General features: G+C 41.7%; 1 protein-coding gene across 7 annotated transcripts in view; it reads left to right on the top strand.

Moving 5' to 3' along the window:
* tpk1 (thiamin pyrophosphokinase 1) overlaps positions 1-15,206 on the top strand; it is a 62,907-nt gene that overhangs the window by 5,309 nt on the left and 42,392 nt on the right. The gene's annotated exons all lie outside the window — the stretch shown is intronic.

The raw sequence follows: 15,206 nt of genomic DNA, 5'->3' as shown, positions 1-15,206 counted from the left end.
TATATTGTAGTAGATAACATAGAAATCTAACTCCTAAGACAATTCAGTGATTTGACCTGCATATATATTGTAGTAGATAACATAGAAATCTAACTCCTAAGACAATTCAGTGATTTGACCTGCAGATATATTGTAGTAGATAACATAGAAATCTAACTCCTAAGACAATTCAGTGATTTGCCCTGCAAATATATTGTAGTAGATAACATAGAAAACGAACTCCTAAGACAATTCAGTGATTTGACCTGCAGATATATTGTAGTAGATAACATAGAAGTCGAACTCCTAAGACAATTCACGGTAGCCAAAGTATTTTCCTATCACAGTAAGTGGGACTGAGTGTCTGAGTTGTTTAAACACCTCCAGCCCCTAGAGTTTTCCTGGGCTTGACTATTTTTACAGAGAGCAGAGCTCAAGGCAAAACAAGAGACACACATCTATTAACATGGTCTGGAATAACTCTGACATGGTCCTGCACTTAACAGAGGGCTAAAATATCGCTGCTTTGTTCCCCCTGTAGTTTACACACATTCTATCCTTCCTTATCCCACTCTCTTGTTGGTTTTGAAATTCAGAATAGGGAGGAAAAGAGGGGCGATGAATTCATGAGACACTCCTAAATCACTGTTATCTACTGTTAATATACTGCCTAGAAGTGTGTGCGCGTGTGTGTGTTTGGGTTCGCGTGTGTGTGTTTGCGTTCATGTGTGTGTGTTTGCGTTCGCGTGTGTGTGTTTGGGTTCACGTGCGCTCTCTGTGCAAGTGAGTGCAGGCAAATTTGTTCTGAAACAGGCTTTTCATTCTGCTATATGGCTCTATATCGGTGATGTTCAATTGCAGAAAGGACCATATCTGATTATTATTTTTATTGAAGATATAATACCATATTCCAGACATCTGAGTGTGTTGGACATGTTGTTTGTGCTTGTAGAGAACTCACAGGTTTTGTATTATCTCTTCTCCCCTCTCTCTTTCTTGATCTCCCCCTCACCATTTCTCCATTCCACTCATGAGTCAGACTCTTCTGACATGAGACTAGCTTAGTCCTGAGTGATTCATCAAAATGCTGGTTATTTTTAGTTTTTTAAACATCTAATTCACCTATGTAGGTTCAATTATTTGAATTCCATTTAGTTTTAGTTTTTGTTCTTCTGTGAACTCAATGTGCACATTGCAGTTTCTCCAGAGATAAATCAGATCCAGACTGAACTTTGCGATATAGTACGGAGTTGTAGTTTCCAACTGGCCAATATTCTACCATAATCCATTGCTCATCTACTTGTCCAGTCTGTGCTTCTCTTACGCCTGCTACAGAAGAGGAAAGACTGCATGATGGTGAGGCGATATAGAGAGAACAGCTGTTGCTTTGCAAGTTATCTAAGTGACTCATAGTTGTTATTCAGCAGTCATAAAAATGCCGTATTTATTTTGAAGAACAACAAAACAGTGATTTTTTTCAGACGGCATAGGCAGCAGCTCTATAGACATGAGGACTTGGAATGAAATAAGTCATCAAATAAAACTAATGTAAAATACACAACTGAAATATTTTATTAAAGTCAAATAATGTTAATAAATAGTTAATAATTGATAAGCAGTAATGGGCAGTCACTACCATCATGAGACTTATTAATTAAAAATAATTGAAATCAATTAAAATTGTCATTATTTTGTAATAATCTAACCGAATCAGACCTAAAAAAACACTAATCGCTCAGCACTAGACTAGCGCTACATATTTATTACACGTAGGTATTCCATGAGGTGTATTAGGATCGTATTATGAGTCCAGCATGCTAATTTATTAGGAGAATGTTCCATTGTATTTTAATGAACACAAATTCCCTTAGCACAGTCATTTGGGTTATATGATAATGTGTAAGTGACAGACGGCTATCTGCAATAAGACACTAAATGAGAGTTGATGAAAACAGCTTGGCTCTCTTGCTGTCAACAGATCCTCATTAAGAGGAGACATCAAAGTATATAGACTGTCAGACTGGATTGACAGATAACTGACAGAGAGAGAGAGAGAGAGGGATTTCTTCAACCATAGTAGCTGACTATTGTTGTACCAGTGCCCATTTAAGAGTCCTTGAAATAACTATTCCGACTTTTTCAAAGTGTTTTTAAAAAATATATAAAAACACAGAACATAACGTACGACTGAAAAACAGAAAACAACAGTCCGCAGTACCAAAACTTGAACGGTCATTGAAAAAATCCTCTCAACAGAAAGTACAAGTTTCCTTTGATAAAATGACGGTAGTCCTTGAAATGACATTAATCAAGAGATGATAGTGTAATAAAAAACAAGGTATTTAAAAGCCTGTCACCAATAGACACCAATACATTATCTCCCAAAACAGTCTTTCATGGGCCACTCCCCATTTGTAAAGCTGGCACCCAGTTGGTTGACTAGGCATATACACACATACACTACATGACCAAAAGTATGTGGACGGCTGCTTGTTGAACATCTTCCTTACAAAATCATGGGCGTTAATATGGAGTCGGTCCCCCCTTTGCTGCTATAACAACCTCCATTCTTCTGGGAAGGCTTTCCACTAGATGTATGAACATTGCTGCGGGACTTGCTTCCATTCAGCCTAAAGAGCATTAGTGAGGTTGGGCACTGATGTTGGGGGATCAGGCCTGGCTTGCAGTGGGCGTTCCATTTCATCACAAATGTGTTCGATGGGGTTGAGGTCAGGGCTTGTGCAGACCAGTCAAGTTCTTCCACACCTATCGCGACAAACTATTTCGGTATGGACCTCGCTTTGTGCACAGGGGCATTGTCGTGCTGAAATAGGAAAGGACCTTCTCCAAACTGTTGCCACAAAGTTGGAAGCACATAATCATCTAGAATGTCATTGTATGCTGTAACGTTAAGATTTCCCTTCACTGGAACTAAGAGGTCAAGCCCGAGCCATGAAAAACAGCCCCAGACCATTATTCCTCCTCCACCAAACATTACAGTTGGCACTATGCATTAGGGCAGGTACTGTTCTCCTGGCATCCGCCAAACACAGATTCGTCCATCTGCCAGATGGTGAAGCGTGATTCATCACTCCAGAAACGCGTTTCCACTGCTCCAGAGTCCAATGCCGGCGAGCTTTACACCACTCTAGTTGACGCTTGCCATTGCACATGGTGATCTTAGGCTTGTGTGCAGCTGCTCTGCCATGGAAACACATTTCATGAATCTCCTGAAATTTGACAAACTGACTTGTTGGGAAGGTGGCATCCTATGCCAGACCCACGTTGAAAGCCACTGAGCTCTTCAGTAAGCCATTGTACTGCCAATATTTGTCTATGGAGATTGCATGGCTATGTACTCGATTTTATACACCTGTCAGCATTGGGTGTGGCTGAAATAGCCGAATCCACTAATTTGAAGGTGTGTCCACGTACTTTTGTATATGTAGTGTATAAATACAAAGTTGTATCTTCACCTTTCGCCAGGCTTTGTATCTGATCTCCTCACCACCGAGAATGTTAAAATCTCTAACTGCCTTCTATGAAAACGGACAAAGCATCATTAGTATAGTAACAGATTTGTTATAACATATCAGCACAAAAGATTGATGAGTTAGTAGTAATACAAATGATGTTATGATGAATATGGAGTTGTTTTAAAGGTATTACAAATGTTCAATATACAGATAGCTCATTTCTTCTGGCCAGACTTGTTCCCAGTGCAACAAGTAGTCTTGTTGCCAGAGCAGACGACACTGGTGGTCTTGTTGCCTTGGCAGTAGTCACCGATCTTCTTGTTGCCAGGGCCATAGACACGGGTCTTCTTGTTGACAGGGCAGACGTCACCGGTGGTCTTGTTGCCTTGTGTTGCCAGGGCAGTAGACACTGTTCTTCTTGTTGCCAGGGCAGTAGACACTGGTCTTCTTGTTGCCAGGGCAGTAGTCACTGGTCTTCTTGTTTCCAGGGCAGTAGTCACAGGAGGTCTTGTTGCCTGGGCAGTAGTCACCGGTCTTCTTGTTGCCACGGCAGTAGTCACAGGAGGTCTTGATGCCTGGGCAGTAGTCACCGGTCTTCTTGTTGCCAGGGCAGACGTCACCGGTGGTCTTGTTGCCTTGTGTTGCCAGGGCAGTAGACACTGGTCTTCTTGTTGCCAGGGCAGTAGACACTGGTCTTCTTGTTGCCAGGGCAGTAGTCACAGGAGGTCTTGTTGCCTGGGCAGTAGTCAACGGTCTTCTTGTTACCAGGGCAGTAGTCACTGGTGGTCTTGTTGCCAGGGCAGTAGTCACTGGTCTTCTTGTTGCCAAGGCAGTAGTCACAGGAGGTCTTGTTGCCTGGGCAGTAGTCAACGGTCTTCTTGTTGCCTGGGCAGTAGTCAACGGTCTTCTTGTTACCAGGGCAGTAGTCACGGGAGGTCTTGTTGCCAGGGCAGTAGTCACTGGTCTTCTTGTTGCCACGGCAGTAGTCACAGGAGGTCTTGTTGCCTAGGCAGTAATCACCGGTCTTCCTGTTGCCAGGGCAGTAGTCACAGTAGGTGTTATTGCCAGGGCAGCGGACACCGATGCAGTGGCTGTAGTGTTCTGTTTTAGAAGTCTGCTTCCATTGGAAATGTGAAAGCTGCAGACAGGAATGGACACATTACCAATGAGGGTCAATAATAAATTGCTCTGGATAAGAGTGTCTGCTAAATGACTCAAATGTAATGTAAGAGTAACAGTGATGGGCACTGATCAATCTATCGATATTGGTTGCATATTTTTTACTCTATCGATAAATATCGTGGTTAAACAAAAAAATACTACAACTGTATGAATGTTCATTTCCACAGCTCTGTCCAGACAACCGTTTGTGGATTGGCAGGGCTCTACGCTGACCTTTTCTTACAACGAGCATGTGTGCGTGGCGCTTATGTTGAAAAATGTAGGTGCATACAAAGAAATTTAGGAGCACAACGAAAAGATATTTGAGATTATACATTTTTTTAGGTAATAAATGTTCTTAATTTTTCGAGGCGCACTGGTGCTCCTAAATTAAAATTCCAAGTCGCAAAATATATAATATGTACTGTATACTGAAAAAATATATAATATGTACTGTATACTGAAAAAATATATAAACGTAACATGTAACAATTTCAAAGGTTTTGCTGAGTTACAGTTCGTATAAGGAAATCTATGGATTTCACATGACTGGGCAGGGGCGCAGCCATGGGTGGGCCTGGGAGCGCATAGGATAACTAGGCCGACCGACCCGCTGGGGAGCCAGGCCCAGCCAATCAGAATGATTGGACTTTATTACAGACAGAAATACTCCTCAGTACTTATGGAACATTTCTGGGATCTTTTATTTCAGCTCATGAAACATTGGACCAACACTTTACATGTTGTGTTTATATTTTTGTTCAGTGTATATGCAAGTCAAATGCTTGCACTGTAAAATGCTGAATTGGCCATTTGGCCAGGTGTGAATTTTCTGAGGGCTTAATCCTACCCACTCAATATGAATTCAATGGACGCCCAGACAAATGGGTGAAATGTTTGCTTTTCTTTTCACTGGCATGCCTCTGTCCAGACAACTGTTTGCAGATGGGTTATAATGCCAGGTGTGAATGTTCGAGGTGTAGGACCTACCCAAAAAGTGTGAATTCAATGGGAAATCCATGGCCCATAATTTTTCAAATGTAAGAACAAATAGTTTGTGTTTTTAACTAATAAAAACATCACCATGTTAGGATTGTGTATTGGAGGCGAAGTCAGGTGCAGGATAGCAGAGTGTAGTGAACAGGTGCACTTTTTATTCCGGTCAAAATGGCAGCACAAAGTAACATAAAATGTGCCCAAAACACGGAACATAGACAAAAAGTAATGCGCGTAACAATATCCACAATATCAAAATACACGTAACACTGAACAATCCTACACAAAGACATGGGGAACAGAGGAATAAATCCATATGAATTGATTGGGGAATGAAAACCAGGTGTGCAGGGAACAAGACAAAACAAATGGATACACGAAAAGTTGTAGCAGTAGTTTTTATTAGTTGTATTAGTAGTTTTATTAGTTGTATTAGTAGTTTTTATTAGTTGTAGCAGTAGTTTTTATTAGTTGTATTAGTAGTTTTATTAGTTGTATTAGTAGTTTTTATTAGTTGTAGCAGTAGTTTTTATTAGTTGTAGCAGTAGTTTTTATTAGTTGTAGCAGTAGTTTTTATTAGTTGTATTAGTAGGTGTAGCAGTAGTTTTTATTAGTTGTAGCAGTAGTTTTTATTAGTTGTATTAGTAGGTGTAGCAGTCATTTTTATTTGTTGTATTAGTAGTTTTTATTAGTTGTAGTTGTAGCTGTAGTTTTTATTAGTTGTATTAGTAGGTGTAGCAGTAGTTTTTATTAGTTGTAGTTGTAGCAGTAGTTTCTATTAGTTGTAGGTGTAGCAGTCATTTGTATTCGTTGTATTAGTAGTTTTTATTTGTTGTAGCTGTAGTTTTTATTAGTTGTATTAGTAGTTTTTATTAGTTTTATTAGTAATTTGTATTAGTTATAGCAGTAGTTTTTATTAGTTGTATCTGTAGCAGGAGTTTTTATTAGTTGTATTGGTAGGTGTAGCAATAGTTTCTATTAGTTGTAGGCCTATTCGTAGTTGTACAACAACTTTTCTATGTTGTTTATGTACATTTTTATTATTATTTAATTGTTATTATTATTAGACAGTAGTTGCCATATTCTTCTTCTTACTAAGTATTGTGTTGTTTTTTAAATGTTTTTTTGGACACTTGAAAACGAGATGGTGCATCTCGAGATGTCATCCTGCAAAATGTCTAATAAATAAAATAACCTTTTAAAGTAGGCCGAGTTGAGTGCCTGCCTTTGAGAGGGTTTTGTGTATTTACACAATAGCATGCCTGCTAGCATATTGACTATTGACGACAAGTGCACTAGTAAGTAGCCAAATAATAATGTTCAATCAAGAGAGCAGCATTCTTTACCCAAGAAAGTTCACTTGTCTTCACAATTCTCATGCTGAAAGCTGTTCTGAGAACTCCAAAAATGAACTCCCCTTCAGTAATCGTTTGGTATTTGTTTTCTTGGCAGTCAGACTCCTGCTCAACCTGACCCATCTAGTACCCAGCCTCTTACTTCTTGATCTAAGTCAGTGTGGGCTCTGGGTCCCCCTGGTTCTGTCCTACAGTGGGGGCTCCACGGCTGCTGGTGTTGGTGTTGTGGCTCAGGGGAAACCTCCAGCCTGCTGCTTGCAGTCCAACTCAGGAGGGAAGGAGAAAGAGTTACACGTATAACTAACTAGTTAGGCAGTAGATACTTTGGGCCAGTTTCCTTGACCCACATAAAGCCTAGCTAGCCAAGCTAGCTAACTAGCGAAGTTACAGTCCTACTGACTGACACAATTCCAATGAAGATTCTCCATTGAACAAACTTTTTAATCCAGTGGAAACAAACCTAGTGTACAATGCATTCGGAAAGTATTCAGACCCCTTAACTTTTTCACATTTTTATGTTACAGCCTTATTCTAAAATTGATAAAATATTTTTTTCCCCTCATCAATCTACACACAATACCCCATAATGACAAAGCAAAAATTGAAATATCACATTTACATAAGTATTCAGACCCTTTACTCAGTACTTTGTTGAAGCGATTACAGCCTCGAGTATTCTTGGGTATGACGCTACAAGCTTGGCACATCTGTATTTGGGGAGTTTCTCCCATTTTTCTCTGCAGATCCTCTCAAGCTCTGTCAGGTTGGATGGGGAGCGTCGCTGCACAGCTATTTTCAGGTCTCTCCAGAGATGTAATTTTTTTTTTATTCACCTTTATTTAACCAGGTAGGCTAGTTGAGAAGAAGTTCTCATTTACAACTGCGACCTGGCCAAGATAAAGCAAAGCAGTTCGACACATACAACAACAGAGTTACACAACATACAACAACACAGAGTTACACATGGAATAAACAAACATACAGTCAATAATACAGTAGAAAAAAAGTCAATATACACTGTGTGCAAATGAGGTAAGATAAGGGAGGTAAGTCAATAAATAGGCCATGGTGGCAAATTAATTACAGTAGTTGCAATTAAACCCTGGAATGGTAGATGTGCAGAAGATGAATGTGCAAGTAGAGATACTGGGGTGCAAAGGTGTAAGATAAATAAATAAATACAGTATGGGGATGAGGTAGTTGGATGGGCTATTTACAGATGGGCTATGTACAGGTGCAGTGATCTGTGAGCTGCTCTGACAGCTGGTGCTTAAAGCTAGTGTGGGAGATATGTGTCTCCAGCTTCAGTGATTTTTGCAGTTCGTTCCAGTCATTGGCAGCAGACAACTGGAATGAAAAGCGGCCAAAGGAGGAATTGGCTTTACATCGCCCTTAACCACTGCGCCACCCAGGAGACCGGGGGTTCAGATTGTGTAGCTCTTTCAGAACATCAGCTATCTGGATTTGGGTGAAGGAGAAATTGGGGAGGCTTGGGAGAGTTGCTGTGGGGGGTGCAGGGCTGTTGGCCGGGGTAGGGGTAGCCAGGTGGAAAGCATGGCCAGCCTTAGGAAATGCTTATTGAAATTCCTAATTACCGTGGATTTATCGGTGGTGACAGTGTTTCCTAACCTTAGTGCAGTGGGCAGCTGGGAGGAGGTGCTCTTATTCTCCATGGACTTTACAGTGTCCAATAACTTTTTTGAGTTTGTGCTACATGATGCAAATTTCTGCTTGATAAAGTTATCCTTAGTTTTCCTAACTGCCTGTGTATATTGGTTCCTATCTTCCCTGAAAAGTTGCATATCACGTGGGCTATTCGATGCTTATGCAGAACGCCACAGGATGTTTTTGTGCTGCTCAAGGGCAGTCAGGTCTGGAGAGAACCAAGGGCTGTATCTGTTCCTGGTTCTAATTTTTTGAACGGGGCATGCTTATTTAAGGCAGTAACCAGGCAACCTCTACTGACGGGATCCTTCCAGGATACCCGGGCCAGGCCGATTAGAAAGGCATGCTCGCTGAAGTGTATTCGGGGGCGTTTGACAGTGATGAGGGGTGGTCGTTTGACTGCAGACCCATTACGGATGCAGGCAATGAGGTTGAGATCTTTGTTGAAAACAGCAGAGGTGTATTTGGAGGGAGAGTTGGTTAGGGTGATATCTATGAGGGTGCCTGTGTTTACTGCTTTGGGGTTGTACCTGGTAGGTTCATTGATAATTTGTGTGAGATTGAGGGCATCAAGCTTAGATTGTAGGATGGCCGGGGTGTTAAGCACGTCCCAGTTTAGGTCACCTAGCAGCACAAGCTCTGAAGATATATGGGGGTCAATCAGTTCACATATGGTGTCCGGAGCACAGCTGGGTTGCAAGCGGCAACGGTGAGAGACTTGTTTCTGCAAAGGTGGATTTTTAAAAGTAGAAGCTTGAATCGTTTGGGTACAGACCTGGATAGTAAGACAACTCTGCAGGCTATCTCTGCAGCAGATTGCAACACCGCTGCCCCCTTTGGCAGTTCTATCTTGTCAGAAAATGTTATAGTTATGGATGGAAATTTCAGGGGTTTTGGTGGTCTTCCTAAGCCAGGATTCAGACACGGCTAGGACATCCGGGTTGGCAGAGTGTGCTAAAGCAGTGATTTAAACTAATTTAGGGAGGAGGCTTCTAATGTTAACATGCATGAAACTAAGGCTTTTACGGTTACAGAAGTCAACAAATGAGAGCACCTGGGGAATTGGAGTGGAGCTAGGCACTGCAGGGCCTGGATCAACTTCTACATCACCAGAGGAGGAGTAGGATAAGGGTACGGCTAAAGGCTATAAGAACTGGTCGTCTAGTACGTCCGGAGCAGAGAGTAAAAGGAGCAGGTTTCTGGGCGCGATAGAATAGATTCAAGGCATAATGTACAGACAAAGGTATGGTAGGATGTGAATACAGTGGAGGTAAACCTATGCATTGAGTGATGATGAGAGAGATATTGTCTCTAGAAACATCATTTAAACCAGGTGATGTCATCGCATGTGTGAGAGGTGGAACTAAAGGGTTGGATAAGGTATATTGAGCAGGGCTAGAGACTACAGTGAAATAAGACAAGGATCACTAACCAGAACAGCAATGGACAAGGCATATTGACATTAAGGAGAGGCGTGCGTAGCCGAGTGATCATAAGGGTCCAGTGAGTAGTGAGGCTGGTTGGAGACAAGACGATTCAGACAGCTAGCGGGCCAGGGATAGCAAGCTAGCAGATGGGCCTCAGAGGGACGTCGTGACGGAGGAAGTCTGTTTATAGCCTCCTCGTGCGTTTACGTCGGTAGACAATTCGTGATGGATTAGTAGGGTTCCGTTTGGTAAAGGGGACCAGTCCAATTGGCAAAAATAGGTATAGTGGCCCAAGAAATTGGCCTAATGGACCTATTCAGCTAACAGCCGATATGCTCTAGACAGCTAGCGGGCCGCGGCTAGCAGATGGGCATTCATGGGACGTCGTGACGGAGGAAGTCTGTTTATAGCCTCCTCGTGCAGAGCCTCCTTGTGCATTTACGTCGGTAGACCTTTATTGATGGATTAGTAGGGTTCCTTGTGGTAAAGGGGACCAGTCCAATTCGCAAAAATAGGTATAGTGGCCCAAGAAATTGTCCGATGGATCTATTCAGCTAACAGCCGGTATGCTCTAGACAGCTTGCGGATAGAAGGCAGATGGGCATTCAGGGGACGCCGCAACGGAGGGGCCAGTTGAATAACCCCATCGGGCAGATTACGTCGGTAGTCCAGTCGTGAAGGGCCGGTGGGTCACCGGCAGTAAAATGTGTCCAGGCCAATTGGCAAAATAGGTATTGTAGCTGTTGTTCGATCGGGTTCAAGTCCGGGCTCTGGCTGGGCCACTCAAGGACATTCAGAGACTTGTCCCAAAGCCACTCCTGCGTTGTCTTGGCTGTGTGCTTAGGGTCGCCCAAACTCCCCGGCTGGAGAGTTTGTGTGATGAAAGTTGGACAGAGGATTTCGAAATCTCTGTGCAAGAAACACTTTGAATGAACTTCAAAAAATTATGTTAGGCTATTTTCTGGCAATTGTGCCGTTATTATGTGCCAGATGTTTATAAATGGCCTTGCGAGATTGACTTGTTATTTCAATAGGCGTAGGCTACTGACTAAAATCTGGGTTTAGAATTGCAATTTAACTTTGCCATGGTTTGCTGAGCTAGATGCAGGTAGCTTATAGCCACTGATAGCCCAACATCGAATTTCAAGGAAAAGTCCACAATGAACTGACATTAAGTGTTGCGATAGAGCTGTGACCATGATCACAATGGATAACTTTCCATTTAATTAACTAAACAGGGCCATTAATAATTTCATAATAACAACAACAACAAGCAGCGTTATAGGCTGTCTATTAAATCAGTTTGCCAGCTCCAGGTAGGCTACAGTGATATCGTCATTTCAACATATTTATTGTATCAAATGGTAGATTACAGTAGCCTACAATGGCATAGAAATGAATAGCCAACAGATGAAAATGTACCCTATCATTCTCCACATTTAATGTATTTTTAAGTGTGGTCTTTGTGGACTCATCTAAAGAGCTGTAGTGCGCCTAAAGTTGTTTTCCAATGCTTTGTCGCTGTCATATCAGTTCTAGCGCGTTGATGTTTCATGGAAAAACCAACAACTGGTAAAAAAAGTTGACACGACGTGCGTGCTGCTCTGTTTCCGTAGCTGTGTTCGAATACTCATAACCGCACTAACCATACTATTTGTGACACAAATTGTTAATGAGTAGTATGCTTATTGGTCATAGTATGGATATAGTTATTCTTTTTTCTTTAACTAGGCAAGTCAGTTAAAGAACAAATTCTTATTTGTTATCAAAACAAGGACAAAACTCAAACGAGATGGCACAAGCCAAACCGAGTTGGGGGACAGCATAGCACCCAGATGGAGAGGCTAGCTGCTCCAAGCTATTGATTAGCAGCGGGTATACTTCTGCGATTATACACTACATAGAGCTCTTACCAAGCGAATCCTCTTCTTCTTTAAGTTTCTATTGGCGGATTGCAACCAACTGACGGGTGCATACACACCTACTATACTAGAGTGCAAGGCCAGTCACGACCTATTTATAACGGGGGTTCCCAAATGTTTTCACTAGGATTCCCCCTTGAAGCATTGGGGAACATCCCACACACCCCTGCGCGCGCACACGCTACATCTATTTCTATGAGCACAAGCACTGTTCATGACACAAATTGTTCACACCCCTCTTGTTGGTGGAGAGAATTTAGCAGGTTTAAAGCTTATTTTCTGCAATTCTACACATTTTGTCATGGGATGCAGAGAACATTTTACAGGTTTAAAGCAAATGTTCTTGTAATTCTGTACATTTTTTCATGTCTAATGTGTATTTATGTGATATTTGAGTGACAAAAAAATTACAACAATATCTATTGGCTAAAAAACCTAAATAAAAAACTTTAACTGGCGCGCGCCAGTTTGGGAACCACTGATCTATACCACTAAAATAAAATAATTTCCTACAAACCTCACTACTCCCATCATGCCCACCCAAAATACCAACCACTCCCCATTCCAGTGCAACCTCTGACCCTGTCAAACAACCTCTCCTTTTGTTCAACCGTTTCCTCTGTCATACAGCCATTACTCATTCCAGTACCATGTTTCCCTATCAATTTCAAAGAGGAATTCAATCCCATATGCCCTAATCTCATCCTAGATAACATAACTTCCTCCCTTTTGCTCCCATTATATGACACTATCCTGCGTACAGATTTCCTTGTAAGAAGATCCTCTCTGGAATGAGCCGAGAAAAGGAAGAGGTGGACTTCTTATTCTGTGTTTTTTATGTGGCAATTGGCAACCAACTTTAAGGTACTGCCACTAACTGGACTGGACTGGAGTGTGGACCAGAGACAGTGAAAGTCTAAATCCTACCCAATATTATCGTTTCCCTAAGGAAACGAAGTACATAATAAAATACTACATCCCTTGAAGATTTCCCCAGCAGTTCACTTAATCCTTGCTCTTTTTATTTTCATTTTCATTTAACTAGGCAAGTCAGTTAAGAACAAATTCTTATTTTCAATGACGGCCTAGGAACAGTGGGTTAACTGCCTGTTCAGGGGCAGAACGACAGATTTGTACCTTGTCAGCTCGGGGGTTTGAACTTGCAACCTTCCGGTTACTAGTCCAACGCTCTAACCACTAGTCTACCCTGCCTCCCCATTACTATTCCAATCTAATAACAATCTCTCCCTTTCCCTCCCATATTTCTGGCACTGAAATAGAGCGTGTTCCACTGTCTCCATCTCCTCCTGACAATGATCACACCTCAGTCGGATGTTTCCCCACCACTTTCAATGTACTATTTAGCCTTGTATGTCCCAGTCTCAGCCTTGTGATTACACTTTCCTCCCTTCTCTATCGGCCCAAGGACCTCCCTGCACCCACCTTTTCCTAGATCTTATACAGGTGTCTTTCATTTCCCTCCCTTATCCACAAATCTTGCCATTTGTTTTTAACCCCTGTTTTTATTAACCCCCTGGCTTCTACTTCACTGATTAACAGTTCTATCTCAACATTAAGATGTTTTAGAGCCTGCTTGGCGATAACATCGACCTCCTCATTCCCCTCTACTTCCACATGAGCTGTTACCAAGAGGAACATCACAAATACCCACATCTTTTTCACCCTATACAAGCACTGCAAAACCACACACAATACATCCTTTCTGATCTGAGACACAAATTAATTTAAGCTCATCAGTGCTGCACAGGAGTCAGAGCACATGACTACCCTGTTTGGCCTCACTTCCTCCACCAACTCCGCAGCCAATAGTTTGGCCAATAACTCCTTTGTGTAAAAAGATCAATTATCCGTTGCTCTTTTTATCACTTCCACCTTAAACTCAGGAACATTAAAGCTGCACCTGTCCTCCCTGGTTTAGGGTCCTTACATCCATCTGTGAATATATTCAAGAAAGCATAGTATTGTGTTTTTAAATGTTCACATACAAGTGAATCTACTCCTGAACAGCTTCTTCCTTAGCTTATGTAAATAAGGTATTTCTGTTTTTTTATTTTTAATACATTTGCAAACATTTCTAAATACCGGTTTTCACTTTGTCATTATGGGGTATTGTGTGTAGATTGTTGAGGATTTTTATTTATTTAATCAATTTTAGAATAAGACTGTAACGTAACAAAATGTGGAAAAGGTCAAGGGGTCTGAATACTTTCCAAGGGTGCTATATATAGCATTTTCAACGCCATTCTATCTGCCCCTCACTTCATTCCTGACAAGCAATGCATCATATTCAATATTTTCTTTCCTTTGACAACTACTCTGACACTAATATGGTCCGCCCATGTCATTCGAGTGTCAAACCAGACACCCAGGAACCTAAACACCTTCCTCTCCAGATTCCTTCCATACAGCTTCAAGTAAATTTCCTCCCCAACCTTCCTTCTAGAAAAAAACAGTGTGTTTTTTCAATTGAGATCTTGAATCCCCCCCACCTGAGGGACCCCCGCTCAACTTCACTAATCGCTTCATGAACTCTTCTGGCTGTATGGATAATATTTCTCCCTCTCTTCCACAGTGCCCCATCATCTGCAAATAATGACATCCCAATATCAGATCTCAACTGGGAGAATACATTGTCAGTGATAATGAAGAATAACAAAGGACCAATGACACTTCCCTGGGGGGTACCATTATCTACCTCATAGCTTTCTGACATAAAGCTTTCTACCCTCACTTGTAATGATCGCCCAAAAATGTAATCCTTTATCCAGTTATAATCCCTTCCTCCAACCCCCATGATATTCAGCTTGATAAGTAGGCCTGCCTTCCACATCATATCATAGGCCATCTCTACATTGAAGAAGACAGCTACCATCACCTCCTTATTTAGCTGTCCTAATGATCCTCCTTACTACTGCTTGTGCTTGTTTATTCTGAATCAGGTGCTGGTAATTATGGGACCTTTTCATCATTCTGAAAGCCCTGTTCCTACACTTCACTGCTTCTCTACATTCTTTAGTCCGCTACGGACCCGAACCCGGGTCTGTAGTAATGCCTCTAACACTGCGAATCAGTGCCTCATACCGCTGCGCTACTCGGGAGGCCCTCGAATGTAGGCATTTTTGTAGAGAATGCTAGTTAACTAGCTACCGGTGGTTCATATTAGTTATATAACCATGCACATCGTAGTCAAAATTTCGCACTATT

This window comes from Oncorhynchus kisutch, linkage group LG18 (assembly GCF_002021735.2).
Source record: "Oncorhynchus kisutch isolate 150728-3 linkage group LG18, Okis_V2, whole genome shotgun sequence".
Classification (NCBI taxonomy): Eukaryota; Metazoa; Chordata; class Actinopteri; order Salmoniformes; family Salmonidae; genus Oncorhynchus; species Oncorhynchus kisutch.
This window is presented reverse-complemented; position numbering and strand designations above follow the sequence as displayed.